Source organism: Struthio camelus, chromosome 4 (assembly GCF_040807025.1).
Source record: "Struthio camelus isolate bStrCam1 chromosome 4, bStrCam1.hap1, whole genome shotgun sequence".
NCBI lineage: Eukaryota > Metazoa > Chordata > Aves > Struthioniformes > Struthionidae > Struthio > Struthio camelus.
In genome coordinates, this window is record NC_090945.1 from 36355528 (window position 1) to 36371220 (window position 15693).

Genomic DNA, 15693 nt, shown 5'->3' on the forward strand with positions numbered 1-15693 from the left:
TGAATTTAATGGTAACTATCTTCTGAACATAGAGATAATTTGATTTTAGTCTTAAAATAAGCTTTCTCTTATCTAGCATTGGAGCCAAGCTACATATTGTAAATCTAAACCTAGTCCAGGTGGTAAAGAATTCATTTACAAGGGCATTTGAGTTTGAGGATTTGGGGCACCTGCATTTTGGATTGCATTTTCCTTTTCATCACATAACTGCAAGAACAGAAGAGTGGCAGAAGGTGATTGGTCTTTTTATATTTGCGGCAGGAATCCCAAAATGGTGATTCTGGTCATATCACTGGATCTTCCTAGAAAAAAAATAGGAAGGAGCCCAATTTTCTAGAAAGTTCTGAGCCAATCTTTCTATAAAGTATCTCAGATTGGACAGTCAGCTACCCAAACTTTCACTGGGAAACTTCTTGATACATTGCCAAATAGAACAGATATTTTCAAAAGCCCACCAAACTTAATGCAGCCTTCTCCCTGACATCCAAAACCACAGGATCAGGTTGATATCTGCGAGCAGCAACTTATCACATCAGCGGGAACTGAGACAGGCTTTCAGCAGTGTAGCACACAAGCATGCTAGCTATGCACTGCAGCAAAGAAATACAACCAGACATGAAAGCATTAATGGTTTCTGTAATGGCAGTCAGTACAGAAGATGCCAGCCCTTCAGCAGAGCAAAAATACAGTTCTGAATGTCCTAGGTCGTGTGGACAGGGGAATTTGCATGTGTGAGATTTCTAGTTGTCACTGATGAGCGTTCAGGCTCCCACCAACATCAGGAGTGAGCAATCACAGTTTGTCTCATGTTAGGCATGAGCAACAGGGTCTTTTTGCAGAATAATCCACATCTGTTTGGTTTGGAAAAGCAGAGCAGCCATCCCACAGAGCTTTCTCTTGAAACCTCCAAACATTCAAGGGTGAGAAAATTGGATACCACTGAACATTTACTTCATAGTGCCTCGTAGTGCACTGAACTTTTTACTAGGATCATTGAAACAGAAACTACATTGCTCATCTTGTATTTCCATTTTTGTAGAGATATTGAGGGATATTTTACATTCAAATGCTATCTGTCTTGAATTAATGAGGATAAAAAACATGCAGTATATTGCTACATATTTTCAGTAGCCCTTATGTTGTTTTCACCCTGTGAATGTTCTTAAGGGGAAATATACCACAAGAAAAGACATATATGAAAGGAAAAAGTAGTTATACTCAGTTCTGCCTCCCTTCCTACTCATATATCCGCCTTTATTCTTTCTGCAGAATTTCCACATGGCTGATGGGCCACATGAGAAAGGATAGAAAGAAATATTGAGAAGGAAAAAAATAAATTTTAAAGACTCATTTCCCTTAAAAGCTGTGCACCAAATGGAGAACAGAAGCCATAATTCTTTCCTAATATTCTAAATTCTTTACCCTCCCCAATCATATTCAGTGAGGACACTGCCACCGCAGCTATATTTCCTTGCTAAATTATTATGCTGCAGCACGTTCCAGGGCCCAGCTTCCCCAAATGTCCAGATCAGGCATCATTTTGGATTATCACATATCCAGTCATAATTCCTTGCTGTGAAAACCCACATATCAGGAAAAGGAGGAGAGAACAGGTCTGTGCACATGGATGCAGGAATTCAGAAGCCCAGTAATGCAGACCAGACGTGCAGACAATACAGCTTATTTTCTGCTTTATCTCCTGCTTCTCTTATCTCTTTCTATACATCTGTATGTACATATCTGTGTAAGTATATTTATGTATATACATATGTGTTCATGTATATCTCTCTCTCTCACAATTTCTTCTCAAGTTTGTACCTATATTACCCTCAAATATACAATTATTATATGCTTCATTGTGTTATTTAAAAGGTTTGGTACTTTTCAGTGCATCCATTTTAAATAAATTTATAACATTATTTTTATATAGCATTGCAATTTTAACTGAATATTCAGCCTTAATGGAGTTAATATTTAAGACTTCTGCAATCTGTCCAAGTCTGTTTGCAAAAGAGCAATATTCTTTCTCCTGCTGCATTTGAGGCACGAATTCCTTAACTCTGAGAAACTGCGAAAAGGAGGATTTCCCAACAGAATATTAGATTAAGTCCTCATACAATGCTCCTGAAACGTGAAAACATACCCACACATCTAGGAAGCTCTTGCTATAAGATTTCTCTCTTGCAAACAAGCTGTACTCAGCCTTTAGTCAAATTTCAACCTTTCAAAGAACTTTGCAATTTTCTGAAAAGTCAAAATATTCTTTCAGAGAAAGTGGCTGAGGTGGGTGATGTCATAAAAATGCTGAAATAAAAATAAATATTAAGTTAAGAATTGAAGAGATAATGCATACTACTCAGTTGCATCCTTTTGCATTTTTTTCCTTTGTGCCAAGGCATATTTTTCAATAATTGTTATACATATAAGCAAAGAATTCATCAATTGCAAGTCAGTATACTGTTGGCAGCAAACATATCTTTTGTTTTATAAATATTTATTATTTTATCAGTGAGTGAATCTTTAGGAAACAACGCTTAAGTTTTCTGTCAAAATCAACTGATCCATATGAATAACTATGGATAAAAATATGGGACACAAATTTTATTGTTCTCTGTATTTTCAGCTGTCATAGATACAAAAATTTATTTAGTATAATTCTGGTCTGAGAAGGTACGCAGATTAAACACTATGATCTGTTCGTTGATGACATCAGAAAATCCACTGTCAGAAAATGGGAAACTTCTGTGCAAACTACAGAGATCCTTGTGGCAATTACTTTCTTGATCTTTCCAGAGCAAATGAAGAAATACCTGTGTGGTACAAAGCCTCCTTTTTTAAGGGCTATCTTGACCAGTTGATGGAAAGCTGCGTTCACAATTGCTGTGATGATTACAGGCCATGTATGGATGTGACACAACCAACTGAGCATATATTAGACTTGGTTTCTTAAATCACAGTCTCTCTCTCTGCTTGGTGCACTGTGTTTATAGGCCCAGCTAACTTCAAATACTCCTCAAATACTGTTACATTGATGGCCAGTATTTAGCCCATAAATAATCTCCAGGGTAAAATCATCTTTAGATACCAAAAGATAACCTTAAATGCAATTCTTTACTAGAACTGCTTACATTTCAGGTTTTCCTTTTGCATGGCAAGGGTAATTAAAACAATTTCTGTACAAAGACTGCACAGTACTGTACTGAAATTTAAGATCCCTCCTTCCTAAAGCTGCTGCAAGAACAGAAGGTAGTGTTGTTTAAGGAAGGGAGATGCATGTATTTCTTCTCCCTCTCATGCCCCAATCTTTGTCTCATCCTAGCCAAGTTCTCCAGTAGAATGAGAGTATAAACTCAGTTTCCACTCATCTTTTTTGAGGAAGCCTCCTGAAACTTCTATCTCGTTGTCCCAGGCGCAGAAGAGAGCCCACTTCTCTTTTCAAGAGCATCATACAATTTCAAAGCCTTTCTTCTGCAATTTTCTTGGCAGCTCAGAACACCCAAGTAGCACAGTACAACCACATCCCTTAATTGCAGTAGCACTTTTTTTATGAAAAAATAGTATAATAATAATTTTTACCTTGAGCAAAAATTCCCCAAAATTCTGGTAAGGACTTCACCAAACAACTTCCAGACCTCATCCAAAGGAGCTGGCTTGCTACCACATTTCAGAGCTCTAGCCCATTCACAGTAGTCACTGAATCTTTGCAATAAAATCTCCTAATGCCCATATGTGGCAAGCATTTGCTGTTTACATAGCCAGTAGCCAATCTTTGCAGAAGATTTCTTTCTTGCATGCCATTTTCTTACTTGGGTTACAAGTGCAAAAAACAGAGGCCTGTGGTAATATGTTTTAACAGGCAAAAACTCAAACATGAAGTCACAGCCACAATTGTTTTCAGATGTGCTTTTCAGTGTAGTTTTAGGGCAACACAAAAAGAGATTTTTTTTTCTTCTTTCATACTTAGATTTAGTTTAAAAGATTGTTTTTTCAGGCTGATTTCTACACTGAAAATAAGATTTAATCAAGAATTACATTGCTTAATACTGCTTTGCAGAGGTTTGAGTGACTGATTCAGACTTCCCTAAGTCATACAACAAATAAATGGAACGAAGGATGAATAGTTTCCTTATCTGGTCTCTCAGTGTTCTGTGATGTTCACTCCAGTCTTAGCAAAACTGCTTTTTGAGATCAGTCTTAAAAAAAGGTCAGAGCCTATCAAAACCTACTGTATCTGAGAAATATGCAAATCTTTCCCTGTTCCATATTCTCCTTTGCCTCCCACTCCAATTATTAAATTACAGGGTATTAATAGAAACTAAATAAAGCACTCTGAAAAGACAAATTCTAAAGATGCAAAATTCAACTGCCAAATAGAGAATATGCAATTAGTTTCTTAAATAATTCTTATCACATTTCATGCTAATATTAGCACTTCCGAAAAACAATAGAAAACTGCAATATTCCCAGAGATACTCAGCCGAAGCAGCATAGCAAGGCACAGAGAAAGAATCTTAGTGACTTCTTATATTTTGATGTTGTGCACAAATCACATTTATCCCCAGTAAAAATACTAAAAATCATTTTTCATCTCTAAAATGAGTTCATAATATTTATGTGGTGATGTCGGGAAAAATTTGATTTTTTTTTCCTGAACAAATGCAATAGCAAAAATGAGGCTTCTCTGCCTAGATTTTCAGAAAGCACACATTAGCACAAACTATTACTTAATTGGCCTCTTCAAGTAAGTACACAGCAATGAGCATTAGTCTCTCCTCCCTGCTTTTTAAAACCTTTATGTCTATCCAGGTCCCATAGCCTTACAGATTTTAATGGCCTTAAATGAAGAAAAAGAGCATCGTTATTCAATTTGACTCAAGCAGATCTCCATTCAGAACGACCATGTCGCCATTCACAATGCTATTGTTAGGGCTGTATCATCCTTGCTATTTTAAACCTTGTTTTTCAGGAGGTTTTAACTTGCCAGTAATTTTTCCTCCTTGAACCTGAGGATCAGTAAACAAAGTTGGTCAGTTAGTTGGTCCGTCAGTCTGTCTGTCTGTCTACAGGTATAATCTATGTTTTCACAGTACACTTTGCCAACTGACAAAATCATCCATTCAATGAGTTATTCAGAATATCACTTCATACAGCTCAAAACCACCATTGATTTAAAAAGTGAAGTTTGGCAAATTTTACCCACAATACAGTCAAATTCATTTTGATTTCCTGACAATAAGAAGAGCTTAATATAATAAATATTTGCAGGACCGAGGTTTAGATATTTGCTTCTCATGGTCTGTGATTCTTTGCATGAAATAAATCTCCAAGATCTTCCTCACAGAGAATGGGTTTGTAACAAGGCATAACAAACTGACCAGACATCTTTTCATTTAATGTCTTATAACGTATCAAACTATTTTACCACATATTCTGGGCATATTTGCATTGTAGATAATTACATACCAGATCAAGTTTATGAAAATTAATGTTATAGTTTGTACAACTGTACACGTACAGAGGGCAATATCCTTGTGATTAAATGGTCAGGTTATCAAGGAAGGTAAAGGAAAAAAAAGGTCTCTTCTTTATTGTTGCAAAACAGAGTGAAAGCCATTTCATACCATTTTTTTCACTTACATAAGGTGAAGGATTTGAGTATCCATAAAATTGTGCACTTGCGACCATTTCTCATAGCTCCTCTAGGTCATTAGTAAATTCTTTTCAAGGATGGTCTTGCAGGAAGACCCAGGAGAATACGGCTTTTTACTGCAACAGTTCTGAGCACCATGCCCATATCCATAAATATTCCATCTTCCTCTTTTTATTTTAGAACGGCATTGGCCTCAGAGATAGGGGAACCACTGTAATTGTGACTGCCTGATAGCGCTACTTGAAAAACTTAAGCAGATCTACAATACGGCTCAGCTCTCACATGTTCTAAATCCTAAGTTCCCACAGGATCTTCTTCAGCTAACTCATACAGCCCAGCTGCCTTGCGTATAGTTGGAATATGAAGAGCAATTTTTGTTACATAAATGTGATCACTCTTCTGCTGCTTCTACATATTAATGGTGCTCAAACAGCTGCCTTGGATTTAAATCTCCTTTGTGATATGCTGTACTGGTAACTGTAAAAGGGATTTTCTACTTTCTAAGTGGGCTGTGATCCAAAATGGGCCAGGAGTTGAATGGAACCTGGAGTCACATGCCATCCCACCATGAGAAAAATATCCACTTCAGGATACAAAGCTTACAGTCACAGACACCATGAACCGGCTGCAGCAGGAATGCAAGTTGGGTTTTAGCTGAGCATTCTCAGCAGTGCAGCTCTCTGACAGGAATTATTATACCTACAGGAAAATTACTGCTTTCTCAATGCTGGACCTCCTGCTGGGAAAAACTGGAAGCTGAGAGGAACAGATAGTTCTCTCTCAGACTGGGGAAGACTGAAGGAAGACAGTAGGATTGAGAGTAAGTGAAAAAAAAAAAAAGACATGTGAACTCCTCTTCCCTTGTCTCCCTTTCCTCCCCCATCCCCTTCCCTCAGAAGAACTAAATAATGCAAGTTTGGAATAACTGGTGTGACTGCAAAAGTCACTGAAAGACCATCAGAGGCTGGAGAAAAAGCTTTCAGCCCCTGAAAAAATGCACTCACAGAGCCACATTTGATCTGCCCAAAATGCCCTGTAAGTGAAAATGGGTTTCTGGAAAAAAGGAATTGCATATTGATTTAGACTAGTTCCCAAATCTGGAGTTGACATCAGAGGTTAAATTAGTTATAGACTTATGTACCATCCTTCATTTAAGAGGAGTCTACAATGGAGTTTTAAAAAAACTCTTCTTTCCTGAAAATGTTTTAAAATATCAGATAACCAATATAGCAGCTGTTCTATAACATAATAGTTCTATACACATACCTATATCAATTATGTATATCTATGAAGGTGGCTGACACGATTTTGTAATTGGAAAGAGCATTTTAAATGTGTTTCCTTGATCTCAAAGGTGACTATTTTAAGATCACAATTGCAGAAGTGAAAGTTTCCCATTTCCTAGCTGGCTATATAATCAGAATATGCTTTGAGCTGGCTAGATGCATTATCACCTGTTAGCTATTTAGAGCTCCTATTAAGTTAGAAGATAGACCTGTACTGAGTCGGGGAAAACTACATCTGCTTCCAGACATCAAATTGACATTTCCTGGAAGGAAAATGCCCCTGTTAATTATACTCTTCGGAGCTGCCAATAGGGCAAACAGGCAGTATTTCCAGGATAACCAACAGAAAACAGATTAGCAAATATTAAAACTTTGCCACTAGCATTGTTAACTTAAGTATGTTATTCAAGACTGGAAGCATTTGCATTAAATATGGCACCTGCTGGAAACTGTTCAAGAAAACAGATTAGACAAAGGGATAAAGCCAGTAGCAATGACCCTGTGAAAAAGATCTGTGAAATAAGCGAATTCCTATTTTCTTAGTTTTTGATGAGAAACTGTCTTCTCCGTGATGCTTAGCACTTTCTTATAATGTGGCCAATGTTTTATTGACCTATGACTCTAATAAATCAAGAGTCTGGTTTTATGGGATGTAGCAATGAAAATAACTGCAGGTATGCATCTTCCTATATTTCTGTGGATAATTTGTCATTCCCACTAGCTAGTACTAAGATATAATCAAGAACTCAACCAATCAGACCATTAAGATCATTGGCTCAAACTTCATAATTTGAATTATGCCTTCTAAAAAGTCTTTCCTGCTGATAAAGTGAGGAGTTTGCTTAGCAACAGCTTCAGCATTTCTTCTTGTGATTGAAACCTTGATATCAGTTATAAACACTAGAAAGTGGAATATTTGGGCCAGAGAACATATTCAGCAGTCTAATTTCCCTTATATTCAAAATACTAGTGGCCTCAAGTGAAATAGACACAAGCAATGTTTTGCCTATAGCACCCAAAAGCCATAATCATATCAGCCTGCTTCAATGTAAACTTACTCAGTGATATTAAAAAAATTCTACATCTAGGTGGCATGTACAATAGTGGCTGAGAGGGGAATCACTGCTTTTAAGTGATCTTTAAGAATATTCAGTTGCCTAAAATGCAAGGCATTTAGCAGGATTACAAAGCACCTAATTTTCATTAACTTCACAGAAAAACACCACACTGGCTAAATATTTTGCATATTTTTAAACAATTTACTTTCATTTTTAAATGTTAAAGAAAAAGAATATAAACATATTTGTGAAAACTAGCACACTAACTAGTTAGATGAGACAGAACATATATAAACCAGTGTAGTAATAAAGAGAAAATAGGTTTCAAAAGCCAAGAAAGTAGGAGTTAAAGAACTTCTACTTTCATAAAACATAACTCATTGTTAGGGTTTTAGAAATCAGTCTTGCCAATGGATTTCATATTCTAAGGACTGCAAGCATGAATCAGAGATTTGACAGTACTGAATTTCTTGACTGTATGCATGAAGCTGTATTTGTGGCTGATTAATCCAAAAAGCGTTGTTTAAAACAAAAAGGTTCCCTAGCACAATTCCTTCCCCCTCAACAAAAACCTCTCACACTAGCCTTGCTTTTGTTAAAGCTTATTTAAGATGCTAAGATATGTTCAGACATCTATCTGGGAAGGGTAGGTGCTAATTGTGATCTTACAGAACAATTGCTGTTTTGAAACCCTGTCTTGCTTACAGGTTCACCATTCTGAAGAGCATGCTCTTTAACTGTAATACTGCAATTTTTTCAAAATGAATCTGATTTCAGGGTTACACTTGTATCATTCCCAATAGATTTTTGAAATACAGTTCTACTTGCTGTGGAATTCCAAAGCTTTTAAGTTATTAAAATTGTATGTCTTGAATATTTGCTATACAGATAATACAGTGAAGTAATTTCTTTGAGGCAATTATGGTCTTTTGAAGTCAAGATTTTGTTGTAACCACTGAAGTCAAAGTCATGTTTTTTAAAATTTGCACATGATTTTTTTCTGCTAACTTACATTGGACGAAGCAAAACGTTAGCAAATCAGTTGATTTACTGATCGTATATCTATGCCAGAACCACTAAAAGTTGAAACCCCTATAGAGATTAAATTTTCCTTTTACATGCACTGCTTTTATATAGGGACTAAGGATGACACTCTGTTCTTACTCTGCTAGTTCTTATGTATACCCTGCATCCATTTCACTGTTCTATATGCATTACAAAATCCTCATTCAAGAGAGATCTCAAACAGTAAGCATTCCTCAAGAACTAAGACAAAAAAGCACATACTTTGCAAGTATTTCTAATGAATGGACTAGCACAGTTATTGAATAGGATATTTTGATTATCTTCCCTGTTCAGGAGGTGAATTTAATTCTACATTCTTGCAACTGAAGGTAGACTTTTTTAGATTAAACTACCTTCCTGGTATTCTGGTTAATTTGCAAGCAAAAATGATTTTCAATTCATTTTTATAGCAGCTATACACAGGTTTCTGTGTATAATTGCAGTGACATAGATTACATCCAGAGCATTTGCAGAGATGGCCAAATGCTTTTTGTTTTGCCACGAAGTCATCAACAATTTTTCTCAAAACTTTAAATCTGTATATCAATGGCAAAATTCCAAATAGATTCATACTAGACTCCTTTAAAATCTCTTTGTAGCCCTTTAAGATATTTTTATTTTATAAACTCTCTTAAATAAGACTAACTTGACTCTGAATTGAAATTAGGATGGATGCATGTTCTTAGCCTGCAAGGTAGGTAAGGTAAGACAAACTCCATTTAATCATGGAATTGCAAATAAAAAAAATCTATTCATGAAACTATTTGACTGTCCTTTCTTACAGTGGATTACATCTTGTTCCATGTTTAAGTAGCAAATGACAATAAATAGTAGAGTTAAGCAAATAGTAGAGTTATCATAAATAGGAGAGTTAAGCAAAGAACATATAAATATTTTTGTCTGTTATCTTTGATATTTTCAAAATTTATCTTGGTTCACAATGAAATAATGATACTTCAGTGAGGTAGAACTTTAATAAAAGTCAGCTTGATTCAAGATTTTCTCTTTTATTTTGAAGGCTTTGAACTTTTTATTTCAAATATATTGAAGGGAGTTTTGAAACAAAAAGTATCACTGAAGAATACTGACATCTTTCATTCAGCAGCTGCTGAAGAGGATGCTGACCACTTCAATCAAAAATAAAAATATTCAGAAAATCAGTACCTGCATTTCCCTTACATAAACTGATGGAATATAATAAATATTAATAATTATATTATTTTTATTATATGCATATATATTCACACTAGTCACTATTTTCCATAATAAAATTATTTTGGGAAGTTGGTCCCAGATCTTAACAAACACATTAGGCTGTGTTTGTTTTCAGAAAATGAAAAAGAAATTCTACGCTACTACCAGTCCTAACAAGTAGCAATGAATTACGCTTCACATTTGAAAAATATCAGTTTAGTGTACTACATGCAGAACATTTTAGAAATTATCCTAAGTCTGCATTCAGGGATTATGGATAATCCTAGAACACCTCAAAACAGTCCAAACCTGACATTGTGAATACACCCCCAAGATAATTTGAGTACTCAATGGTATTTTTCCATAATTCTACCTTGGGCATGTCTGTGCATCTTTTAAGAAAACTTTCACATGATTAGGCTTGAGTAATGCAAAGCCTATTTGAAAGTCAATATGAAGTCTTCATGCTCCATTACTTGTGTTTCACTGGGCTTAGTTAATCAAATCAAGAAACATAAATAGAACCTTGAGATTTAACTGACTAGTCACAAACATGCATACAGGTCAGATTTCAACTTCTGATCTTCCAATGTGATGGATGAAATTTTAGAAAACTGCAGTCACTCTAAGAACCTCTTAAACACAAACTTAGATGAGTGTTTGTTTTTTTTTTTTCAAAATATTAGCTATATTTCATTACTTACTGATTAGCAACCCTAGTGTCATATTCACAGAATCATATAAAAATAGGACTGGAAGAGATCTGACATCTCCCTTCTGTCTTCTCCCAAAGAAGCCTCAACAGATCTATTTTTTACTTTTTCAAAATAACATTATTATTTTCTGAGCAGTCAAACTGCCATTTCCAACATGTTAAGTTTTTTAGACTGAATTCCTTTGGCTTTGGATTCCTTTGATAACCAGCAACAGACACAAAACAAAGGTGTGCTCTGATGTGAATGCCACATAGTAAATGGGCCACGATTGCCACCTGAAGTGATACCCTAAGATGCCTTTGCATTATCCACAGCTTCTACAAACACTTGTATTGATGTGCAACGTTTTTGTCCTGCTGCATAACCTGCAAGCATGAGTGCAAATGCTGCATTCCAATACGCTTTCTATAAAAAAGTCTTAAAATCGCCCTAATTATAGCAAGCCATACTGACAAAGACAGAGGATGAAGCAGCTTTGCAGAAACCAAAGGAAAAATATAAACAAATATTAGATTTTGCTAGCCTCGCCCACCGGGCATATATTGTTGATCACAGCATGGATTTGACACTGTGGGATGTATTTACAGTATGTGGTATGGAGAATGAGACATACAGACAATCCTGAGAACAGTGTATTTATTCTTATATGAGAGGCCCTTAAAATTGACCCTGTTGGGATGTAAATGAGGAATTGGAATGTTTTGGAAATTCTACTGGTTCGTGTGCCTTTTAAATGTTGAATTTTCTTTTCAAGTGATCAGAAGCATCTTTGAGTCACAACAGTCAAAGATGGCGAAGACCACATATTGCTCTAATTCTGCTTTTCATGACATCTTGCAGAGATTAATGCTTGAAAGATATTATTAGAAATTTTTATTCCTTTATTCCATACTTACACCATATGAAGAGCTTGCCATGATATCTTCTTTTTTTTTTTTTTTTATTTTGGAAGCTATACCATGTAAATTAAACTGGGCAAATCACATCAAAACTAAAAGAAAGAGCTAATATGCACTACATACCAGCATTTAAACACCTGTTATATCCTCTCTTTCTCAGGTAACAGAATAGTCACTCTACCCCTTGAAGTATGAGGGCTTCTTCAGCCTTCCAGTCTGCATTCCTTCCTCACTGTTTATTTCTTTCCCCATGGAATTGTTGAGTCCATTTTTACTAAGCTTCATCTCACATGCATATGACTGAACAATATTACAATACCCCTAATCAGCAGTACACACACGGTAGTTTCAGGACCTTCTTATCACAGTTTAGTCTAGCAATGAAAGGAGCAGTTGATGGAATGGTATCTATTCTGACTATTGCTAGTAAAGCATCCCCTACAGAGATTATTTACACCCATGAGATAACTAACAAAGAGTAAACGGATTGCCTTGGGCACGCAGCAGAGTGTAACAAGAGACTGATCTAATGACCAGTGAAGATTTCCGTTGACTTCCAGAGGCTCTGGTAGTAAACTCTAGGTTTCTAAATTAGCTGCTCAAGGAGAGGCTTCTCTTCAAAAACCTCTGACTTCTCCATCCAAATTAACCACACTAAGCACACTGCTATACTATCAATATAGATATTTGCAAGGTATATATTTCTAGCAAACACAATAATGTTACACTAGCTTTTTGTGGTATTGCTTCTTTGTTGCAGTAAGACATTGAAAAAAAAAGTCTAACTTTACAGTAAAAAATACATATGTTGGTTCCTTAAAGGAACAAGACATTTGCAACAGTTACAGGAATAATGTGTGTCCTTCCTTAAACCACCAAAAGAAAAATTGTACTGCAAGTCTAACAGAGAAAAGCTGACTATATATCATCATTAATAGTATTATACAGCTTAGTATTTCCTTCAAATTGTCACACAGTGAAATAAAAACATTAATCAATCACCTATACCATTATTTAAATGAGCAGCTTCACACCCCTAAAAGCACTTCAGAAAAGTGTGTTTGAAATAATATCCCATTTTCAAATATCTAAACTGGGGTATGTGGAAAGTTAAAATGTTTGAAAAAACTTACTACAGTGACAAAATTCAGTATAAATTAAACACTAAAATTCTGACTCTTTAATCAATTTAAGCAATTTGAATACAAAAGCTGACAGACAAGTTGAATACAAAGACGCATTTTTATAAAGAAATTTTTCCAAGGGGAAATGAATATTATCTTCCATTTTCCAGTTAAAAAAAAAAAAAACAGTGGAGATTACTTATCCTTAAAACAGATTTTAACACACTACTTACTGGAAATGTAGGAACAATAACAGTTGATATAACACAGAAGTGTTATGAAAACATGCCTTGTATATCAATGATATGAACAAAACTAGCATACTTCAAAAAGAGTTTAAAAGCTTAATTTCTGCTTATTTAAGCACATGTGAATGTCTAATCTAAGTGTAAAAGTTCTACAATACACTGCACTGGAATATGTATTTATACATATGGTGTAAATATATGCCTATGTGAACTTCCACATTTGAATTAAATACAATCATGTCAGGGATTATTTTTCTTAGACTAAATCTTGGCCAGACAGCAAAAGGCCTGACTGCAAATGAGCTGGTAAGAGGGTGTTCACTGCTTCTCAGCTACCCCCTGAAAGCTCAATGCATCTTAGAAGCCACAGAAACAGACTCAATAAGCAAAAAGGGGGTGTACGAATCTTGCAATGTTTATGAGTGTTAATGGTAAGCACAATAAATTTCCAGGGCTAACCAGAACTAAAATGTTTATAGGAAGAGGAGTCTCTGAGCTACAGAAAGTCCTCCTTTAATAGACTAATCTCTTTTGAAGGCCACTACTGCATCTGTGCTGTCAACCAGTTTAATAACTGCTGTAAGTCAAAAGGATGCAATACTCTGGGTCACTCAGGAAAAAAGCTATAAAGGCCTCCAGAAGTAGATCTTACCATACACATCACAATCTCATTTTGAAGATCTATTTTTGTCTCCTCCACTATTCTTGTCTATGTTATAATCAGACTATGACAAATCAGTATGCTATCGAAGATCTGAATAAGCATTTTAAAAGAAAAGTCATTATCTAGAATATTGACCAAAGCAAGGAAAGCATTTAAGCACTTCAGGTCTTGGCAGGCTTCAATAATCTCACAAAAATGGCACCAGCCTACAAGAGCTGTAAACTAGCCTTATTCTATTAAAATCAGTGACTTTATGATCATTTCCAGCAGCCACACATTTGATCCTAAGAAAGTATTGGGCAGCACATCACAGTACCAGTTCAAGCATGGTTAAAGAGTGTAAATGACATTATAAAAACAGGGACATGCTTGTGACTATTTGCCATAAAGGTACCTCTGAGTGCCCAGGACCAAAAAAAAAAATATCCTTTTGCATTTCATTTTCAACTAGAGGCTTACAACTTTTCTTTAGTAATAATCCATGACTGTAAAATACAGTCATGATAACTTACAGTTAGTTTAAAACCGGATATTGTAACTTAAGATACAAATGAGATAGAGTTATTTTTTAACTAATTTCTTCACCAAACCAGCTGTCATGGGGAACCTTGTGATAAGTGAACAGAGAAGGAGACTGTGTTGCTAAAACATCAAGGATGAGTATAACTGTTTTAATCTCAATTCAATGCTTTTTTTACTGAATGCAGCAGGAGAACACAGAACATTGTCTGGATGAGGGATAGCTCACACTCACCTCCTCTGTTTATTCCTTCTTTCCATCAATCTGCTGATTTATATACACATTAAAAAAAAATCTGTGCTTGCACAGCTGGACATTTTTCTTTCTGCATCCTTAAATTCCACTTCTCCGTGCAATCTACTGAGTGCAATCTTTGGGCCAAATCCTAGAAATCGATTTAGGTTTAGAGCCTAAATGTGCTGCAGGAAAATCCTATGAAGGTGTGAAAGTAACTGATAGGATTTTGACCTTCCATTTTTAACATACAGTTTGGCTGCTATTACCTGGTGAACTAAGGGGAAAGGGCACAAAAACTGTGAATCTTGGAACGTTTTCCATATAGAATTTTAGTTTGACGCTTTCTCTGACACCAAGCTTGTTATAGAGAAAACTCTACCTGCCTTGATTTTGACATCAAGAAATCAGTAAAACCAGCCTGCTAAACACTTCATAGCTTTGTGGAGGTTTTTACTTGAACTTCTTCCCTTTGCTTTCACCTCTTTCTCTCCTACTCACACAATCCCTGACTGCAGTCATAGTGCCTTTCCCAGTAGAATCATACCCTGAGACATGTTAAGTATATCTGCATAGACTTTGCAGTGGCACTATAGTCTCCAAACTAGTATGGCCTGGGCAGGCTTGCTTCTCTCCTCTACCATTTCCATTCCCTCTCTCCAGCAAAATGCATTCTGGATTCTTTCTGCACATCTAGATTCACTTGCATTGTATGTGGAGCTCCTCTGCCTGGGTTTCTATTGCTGAAGTGACAGAAAAACAGCATTACCCCTAAATTTGAACTTTTAAAGAGATAACTACTAAATAAGCCCTTTTTAACATAACACACATAGTAAAACCTTTATAGGTAAAGTGTAATGCTCAGTCACTGAGTTAACATGCTTTGTGTTGAAAACTCTTGAAAAAACAGGGTTTTTATCTCCCTCTATGGAAAGCCAATCAATAAAATATCTCAGTTTTGGAAAGTATACATCAGTTCTTTGGGGCAGGGAGGGGGGAGGGAGGTAAACATGTTTGTGTAGAAATGTATATGCT

The 15693-nt window shown here is 35.8% G+C and overlaps 1 protein-coding gene across 1 annotated transcript in view; it reads right to left on the minus strand.

Annotated features, from left to right (window-relative positions):
* IQCM (IQ motif containing M) overlaps window positions 1-15693 on the minus strand; it is a 211904-nt gene that overhangs the window by 100669 nt on the left and 95542 nt on the right. The gene's annotated exons all lie outside the window — the stretch shown is intronic.